Here is an 8,708-nt window from a genome sequence, read left to right on the forward strand (position 1 = left end):
TAATGTGGATGCTACCATGATTATGGATAATCCTAAATGAATCCTGACTAATGATGAGTGAGAAAGTTACAGATGCACAAATATCATGCCCCCAAGACATGCTAACTTCTCACTATTACAGGGGAGGTCATCGTAACAGGGGAGGTCATCATAACAGGGGAGGTCATCGTAACAGGGGAGGTCATCGTAACAGGGGAGGTCATCGTAACAGGGGAGGTCATCGTAACAGGGGAGGTCAGCGTAACAGGGGAGGTCAGCGTAACAGAGGAGGTCAGCGTAACAGGGGAGGTCAGCGTAACTGGGGAGGTCAGCACTTTTGGGAGGTATGATATTTATGTATAATTTCAAATCCAAAGTGCTGGAGTACAGAGCCAAAACAACAAAAAATGTGTCACTGTCCCAATACTTTTTGCGCTCACTATAGGAGGAGACAGTACAGGTTCATCAAAGCTGGGACCGAAAGACTGAAAAACAGCTTCTATCTCCAGCCTCCGTCCAGTACCCTGCTCTGAACTTAGTCACTGTTACTAGCCGGCTCCCACCCGGTACTCTACATTGCAACTTAGAGACTGCTGCCCTATATATATATATATATATATGTCATTGAACACTGGTCACTTTAATTATGTTTACATACTATATTCTAGTCAAGGCTCATCCTACCTACTGCTAACTACACCTACTGTCTATACACACCATTTTATATATGTATACTGAACAAAAATATAAAACGCAAAATGTAAAGTGTTGGTCCCATGTTTCATGAGCTGAAATAAGAAAATTCCCAGAAATGTTCCATTCACACAAAAATCTTATTTCTCTCAAATTTTCAGCACAAACTCGTTTACATCCCAATTAGTGAGCATTTCTCCTTTGCCAATATAATTGGGGGGTGCTGAGGAGTACAGTTGAAGTTGGAAGTTTACATACACTTATGTTGGAGTCATTAAAACTTGTTTTTCAACCACTCCACAAATGTCTTGTTAATAAACTATAGTTTTGGCAAGTCAGATAGGACATCTACTTTGTGCATGACACAAGTAATTTCTCCAACAATTGTTTACAGACAGATTATTTCACTTAATCACAATTCCAGTGGGTCAGAAGTTTACATACACTAAGTTGACTGTGCCTTTAAACAGCTTGGAAACTTCCAGAAAATGATGTCATGGCTTTAGAAGTTTCTGATAGGCTAATTGACATAATTTGAGTCAATTGGAGGTGTACCTGTGGATGTATTTCAAGGCCTACCTTCAAACTCATTGCCTCTTTGTTTGACATCATGGGAAAATCAAAAGAAATTAGCCAAGACCTCAGGAAAAAAGAAAATGTAGGCCTCCACAAGTCTGGTTCATCCTTGGGAGCAATTTCCGAACGCCTGAAGGTACCACATTCATCTGTACAAACAATAGTACGCAAGTGTCAGGAATTGTGAACAACTGAGTTTAAATGTACATGGCTAAGGTGTATGTAAACTTCCAACTTCAACTGTATGTATGTATATACAGTTGAAGTCGGAAGTTTAAATGTATTCGGCTAAGGTGCATGTAAACTCAGTTTTTCACAATTCCTGACATTTAATCCTAGTAAATATTCCCTGTTTTAGGTCAGTTAGGATCACCACTTTATTTTAAGAATATGAAACGTCAGAATAATAAGTGATTTATTTCAGCTTTTATTTCATCACATTCCCAGTGGGTCAGAAGTTTACATACACTAAGTATTTGGTAGCATTGCCTTTAACGTGGGTCAAACGTTTGGTGTAGCCTTCCACAAGCTTCCCACAATAAATTGGGTGAAGTTTGGCCCATTCCTCCTGACAGAGCTGGTGTAACTGAGTTGTCATGTTTGTAGGCCTCCTTGCTTGCACATGCTTTTTCAGTTATGCCCAAAAAATGTCTATGGGTTTGAGGTCAGGGCTTTGTGATGGCCACTCCAATACCTTGACTTTGTTGTCCTTAAGCCAGTCCTTAAGCCACAACTTTGGAAGTATGCTTGGGGTCATTGTCCATTTGGAAGACCCATTTGCGACCAAGCTTTAACTTCCTGATTGATGTTGCTTCAATATATCCACATCATTTTCCCTCCCTCATGATGCCATCTATTTCGTGAAGTGCACCAGTCCCTCCTGCAGCAAAGCACCCCCACAACATGATGCTGCCACCCCCGTGCTTCACGGTTGGGATGGTGTTCTTCGGCTTGCAAGCCTCCCCCTTTTTCCTCCAAACGTAATGATGGTCATTATGGCCAAACAGTTCTATTTTAATTTCATCAGACCAGAGGACATTTCTCCAAAAAGTACGATCTTTGTCCCCATGTGTAGTTGCAAACGGTTTTGGAGCAGTGGCTTCTTCCTTGCTGAGTGGCCTTTCAGGTTATGTCGATATAGGACTCGCTTTACTGTGGATATAGACACTTTTGTACCTGTTTCCTCCAGCATCTTCAAGGTCCTTTGCTGTTATGGGATTGATTTGCACTTTTCGCACCAAAGTACATTCATCTCTAGGAGACAGAACGTGTCTCCTTCCTGAGCGGTATGACGGCTGCGTGGTCCCATGGTGTTTATACTTGTGTACTATTGTTTGTACAGATGAACGTGGCACCTTGATGCGTTTGGAAATTGCTCCCAAGGATGAACCAGACTTGTGAAGGTCTACAATCTTTTTTTCTGAGTTCTTGGCTGATTTCTTTAAATTTTCTCATGTCAAGCAAAGAGGCACTGAGTTTGAAGGTAGGCCTTGAAATCCATCCACAGGGACACCTCTTTGACTCAAATGATGTCAATTAGCCTATCAGAAACTTCTAAAGCCATGACATTTTCTGGAATTTTACAAGCTGTTTAATTAAAGGCACAGTCAACTTAGTGTATGTAAACTTCTGACCCACTGGAATTGTGATACAGTGAAATAATCTGTCTGTAAACAATTGTTGTAAAAATGACTTGTCATGCACAAAGTAGATGTCCTAACCAAATTGTCAAAACTAGAGTTTAACAAGAGTGGTTGAAAAATGAGTTTTAATGACTCCAACCTAAGTGTATGTAAACTTCCGACTTCAACTGTATTAATGACTGACATTGCTCGTTCTGAAATGTATACATTTTTTGGGGGGTTATTTGTGTGTATTGTTATGTATTACTACACTGTTGTAACTAGAAACATAAACATTTCGCTGCACCTGCGATATCATCTGCTAAATATTTCTAAGCGACCAGATAGTCTAGCAGGTAGCCTAGTGGTTAGAGCGTTGGACTAGTAACCGAAAGGTTGCAAGATTGAATCCCCGAGCTGACAAGGTAAATATCTGCCCCTGAACAAGGCAGTTAACCCACTGTTCCTAGGCCGTCATTGAAAATAAGAATTTGTTCTTAACTCACTTGCCAAGGTAAAATAAAAAATGTAAATGTCATTTTAAATAAGCTATGTAGAACAAACGTGCATCTCTGACATGTAGAATCACGTCGGCTCTATTTGTGGTATTTTTATCTGTCACATCTCCTGCTCCTCCCCTCCAGCGTGCGACGTTGCCGGAATTCTAACTACCGGTCTTGGGATCCATCACACCTGGCACTCATTACGTGCACCTGTTCATCATTATGATTCACACCTGGACTTCATTACCTTCATCATGTCCTCCCCTTTATATGTCGCTTGCTTATGTTCACTCACCATTTGGTATTGTTCTTGTTTACCGGCTTGTAGCCACATGGCTTTGTCTCGGGTCTTGTTTTATTAAACATTGCACCTGCTTCCTGACTCACCGCTCCATTATTACAGAATACTAACTCAAAGTATGGAAGCAGCAGGAAAATCAGATATCAGACGGTCGACGAACGAGAGTACCTTCTACATCAACATCATGACCAGCTGGCTCAACTGGGGATGGCCATGGAAGAGGTGAGCATCTGCTTCAGCTACAGCAAGGGAATCAGACAGCTGCTGAGTGTGCGCTCACCTTCAGGACAGTAGCAGCTTCCAGTGGATGGAATGAGTGTGCGAAGTGCCGGCTATTTCGATGAGGTCTGCGCGAGGAGGTCCAGATGGAACTGGCCTATCGGGACGATAACCTCACCCTGGACGCACTCATTGCGATGGCCATCCTGGCGAGTACTTGGGATCAGAGCCTGAACCCATGGAAGTAGGGGTCACACGCCTTTCCGTGGCAGAATGACGCAGACGGATCCTGCTGGGGCTGTGTCTGTGCTGTGGGCAAGGAGGGCTCCAGTGGTGTCCGGTACGTCAGGATCCACTAGAGCAGAGGGACGGTCACATAATGTTTCATCCCCTGGACCAGGAGTGAGTTTTCAAGATTCAGCTCTTCCTGTTTTTGAGGTCCATCACTCTGGCTGACTTTCCCTCGTACTGTGTCTACAGCTTTAGTGGATTCCGGCGCCATGGGAAACTTGATGGATCAGACCCTTGCCTCCTCCCTCAACATTACCATCTACTCCTCTCCTTTTCCGGTTCAAGGTCTTGACTGTCGGCCACTAGGATCTGGGACCATCACATACATCACTCAACCACTCACCCTCAACGTGGCATCCAATCACCAGGAGAGCATCACCTTCATCACAAGTGCACCAGTTCACAAAATCATCCTCGGCCTCCCTTAGCTTCAACGCCATAACCCTACCATCTCATGGTCGAGGATGAAAATCAGACTGGTCACCTGTATGCCGGAAGACCTGCTTCCTTGTTCCACATTGGTTGAGAGTCCTATGGTTGCCCTTCAGCCCAACATCCCGAACGAATACCAGGACCTAATGGAGGTATTCTCCAAGACCCGCGCTACTTGTCTCCCTCATCGGCTCTGGGACTGTGCCATCGACCTATTTTAAAAAAAACAAAAAAAAAACATTACTGCTCAAAAACATAAAGGGAACACTAAAATGACACATCCTAGATCTGAATGAATGAAATAATCTTAAATACTTTTTTCTTTACATAGTTGAATGTGCTGACAACAAAATCACACAAATAATCAATGGAAATCCAATTTATCAACCCATGGAGGTCTGGATTTGGAGTCACACTCAAAATTAAAGCGGAAAACCACACTACAGGCTGATCCAACTTTGATGTAATGTCCTTAAAACAAGTCAAAATGAGGCTCAGTAGTGTGTGTGTGGCCTCCACGTGCCTGTATGACCTCCCTACAACGCCTGGGCATGCTCCTGATGAGGTGGCGGATGGTCTCCTGAGGGATCTCCTCCCAGACCTGGACTAAAGCATCCGCCATCTCCTGGACAGTCTGTGGTGCAACGTGGCGTTGGTGGATGTAGCGAGACATGATGTCCCAGATGTGCTCAATTGGATTCAGGTCTGGGGAACGGGTGGGCCAGTCCATAGCATCAATGCCTTCTTCTTGCAGGAACTGCTGACACACTCCAACCACATGAGGTCTAGCATTGTCTTGCATTAGGAGGAACCCAGGGCCAACCGCACCAGCATATGGTCTCACAAGGGGTCTGAGGATCTCATCTCGGTACTTAATGGCAGTCAGGCTACCTCTGGCGAGCACATGGAGGGCTGTGCGGCCCCCCAAAGAAATGCCACCCCACACCATGACTGACCCACCGCCAAACCGGTCATGCTGGAGGATGTTGCAGGCAGAACGTTCTCCACGGCATCTCCAGACTCTGTCATGTCTGTCACATGTGCTCAGTGTGAACCTGCTTTCATCTGTGAAGAGCACAGGGCGCCAGTGGCGAATTTGCCAATCTTGGTGTTCTCTGGCAAATGCCAAACGTCCTGCACGGTGTTGGGCTGTAAGCACAACCCCCACCTGTGGACGTCAGGCCCTCATACCACCCTCATGGAGTCTGTTTCTGACCGTTTGAGCAGACACATGCACATTTGTGGCCTGCTGGAGGTCATTTTGCAGGGCTCTGGCAGTGCTCCTCCTGCTCCTCCTTGCACAAAGGCAGTGGTAGCGGTCCTGCTGCTGGGTTGTTGCCCTCCTACGGCCTCCTCCACGTCTCCTGATGTACTGGCCTGTCTACTGGTAGCGCCTCCATGCTCTGGACACTACGCTGACAGACACAGCAAACCTTTTTGCGACAGCTCGCATTGATGTGCCATCCTGGATGAGCTGTACTACCTGAGCCACTTGTGTGGGTTGTAGACTCCATCTCATGCTACCACTAGAGTGAAAGCACCGCCAGCATTCAAAAGTGACCAAAACATCAGCCAGGAAGCATAGGAACTGAGAAGTGGTCTGTGGTCACCACCTGCCGAAGCACTCCTTTATTGGGGGTGTCTTGCTAATTGCCTATAATTTCCACCTGTTGTCTATTCCAGTGCACAACAGAATGTGAAATTTATTGTCAATCAGTGTTGCTTCCTAAGTGGACAGTTTGATTTCACAGAAGTGTTATTGACTTGGACTTACATTGTGTTGTTTAAGTGTTCCCTTTATTTTTTTGAGCTCTGTGTGTTTTATTTAATATATATATGTATGTGTATGTATATGTATGTGTATGTATGTATATGTATGAGAGAGAATTTTTTTAAATATATTTATTAATTTTTTTTCTTTTTCTCGGTGCTACACTTCCGCTTAGACGCACCTACCCTCTGTTTGTGGCTGAGACCCAGGTCATGGAGGATTACACTACCGTTCAAAAGTTTGGGGTCACACAGAACAGCGCAAACTGGCTCTAACCAGAATAGAAAGAGGAGTGGGTGTTTTGCGGTTACTGTTTAATGAAGCTGCCAGTTGAGGACTTGTGAGGCGTCTTTCTCAAACTAGACACTCTAATGTACTTGTCCTCTTGCTCAGTTATGTACCGGGGCCTCCCCACTCCCTTTTCCATTCTGGTTAGAGCCCGTTTGCGCTGTTCTGTGACGGGAGTAGTACAGAGCGTTGTATGAGCTGTTCAGTTTCTTGGCAATTTCTCACATGGAATAGCCTTCATTTCTCAGAACAAGAATAGACTGTGTTTCAGAAGAAAGTTAATTGTTTCTAGCCATTTTGAGCCTGGAATCTAACCTACAAATGCTGACGCTCCAGATACTCAACTTGTCTAAAGAAGGCCAGTTGTATTGCTTCTTTAATCAACAACCATTTTCAGCTGTGCTAAGATAATTGCAAAAGGGTTTTCTAATGATCTATTAGCCTTTTAAAATGATAAAATTGGATTAGCTAACACAACGTGCCATTGGAACACAGGAGTGATGGTTGCTATAATGGGCCTCTGTACGTCCATGTAGATATTCCATAACAAATCTGCCATTTCCAGCTACAATAGTCACTTACAACATCACTAACAATGTCTACACTGTATTTCTGATCACTTTTTATGTTAATGGTAAAAAATGCTCTTCTTTCAAACAAGGACATTTCTAAGTGACCCCAAACTTTTGAACAGTAGTGTACATTCAAAAGGCTCTCCAACAGGGTTTCATCCATGTCCCCTGCGTCGGCTGGTTTCTTCTTCATGGCCAAAAAATAGGGAGGATTACGCCCGTGTATCGATTACCGAGGACTTGACATCACCAAGCAGTATCGGTACCCTCTCCCGTTGGTGCCATTGAGCAGCTCCGCGGGGCCCAGCTCTTCACAAAACTACAATCTCATCTGGGAGGGCGATGAGTGGAAGATGGCCTTCAGCACGATGTCTGGTCACTATGAGTCTTTGGTTATGCCCTTTGGCTTAGCAAATGCTCCGTCAGTGTTCCAGGCATTCGTCAACGAGGTGTTCAGGGACCTGCTCAGACGGCAGGTGATTGTATACATCGACAACATCCTGATCTTCTCGACCAACCTGAAAGATCACTTCACCCACGAGCAGTCCTGCAACGCCTCTTGAACAATCACCTGTTCATCTAGGCGAAGTGCCAATTCCACCAGAGGGCGGTATCCTTGGGTTACCAAATCAGCCCACAGGGAGTGAGGATGGAGGATGGGAAGGTGGATGCGGTAGTCATGGCCAGTCCCAACCACCAATGGGTTACAACGGTTTTGGGGGTTTGACAACTTCTACCGCCTCTTCATCATGAATTTCAGCGCCGTCGCCACCCCTCTCACCTCCCTCAAGTGTGCGCCTCGTAGGCTGGCGTGATCTCCAGCAGCCGACAAGGCTTTGCTCAAGAAGCATTTCACCCCCTCCTCCTTGCTAAAAAAAAAACACCTATATCCCACGCTACCTTCTGTGGTTGAGGTAGATGCATCTGAGGTGGGTGTGGGGGCAGTTTTGTCACAAAGACAGGGTAACCCAATGAAATTATATCCTTGTGCAGAGAGGAATTATGACGTCGTGGATCGGTAGCTCCTGGTGGTGAAGTTGGCATTAGAGGAGTGGAGACACTGGCTGGAGGGCGCCAAGGAACCATTTGTCATCCTCTTCGACCATCGGAACCTAGAGTACATACAGACAACAAGGAGACTGAATCCGCACCAAGCCAGGTGTGCACTCTTTATTTCACCAGGTTTGACTTCACGCTGACCTATCGCCCAGGTTCTAAGAACATAAAGGCCAATGCTCTGTCCCGTATCTACAATTCGGGAGAGGTTCCTGTCCAGAGGGCACCCATAATCCCATCTTCCCACGTCGTGGGTCCAGTGGTTTGGGATGTAGATGTGGACATCTGCCAGGCTCTAGAGGGAGCCCGCACCCCGGCACTGTCTTCCTGAGCACATCTACGTGCCCACAGGGATAATGGATCGGCTGCTGACCTGTGCACACACAGCTGTTATCGCTGGACATC

This window comes from Salmo salar, chromosome ssa21 (genome assembly GCF_905237065.1).
Source record: "Salmo salar chromosome ssa21, Ssal_v3.1, whole genome shotgun sequence".
In the NCBI taxonomy this organism is placed as follows: domain Eukaryota; kingdom Metazoa; phylum Chordata; class Actinopteri; order Salmoniformes; family Salmonidae; genus Salmo; species Salmo salar.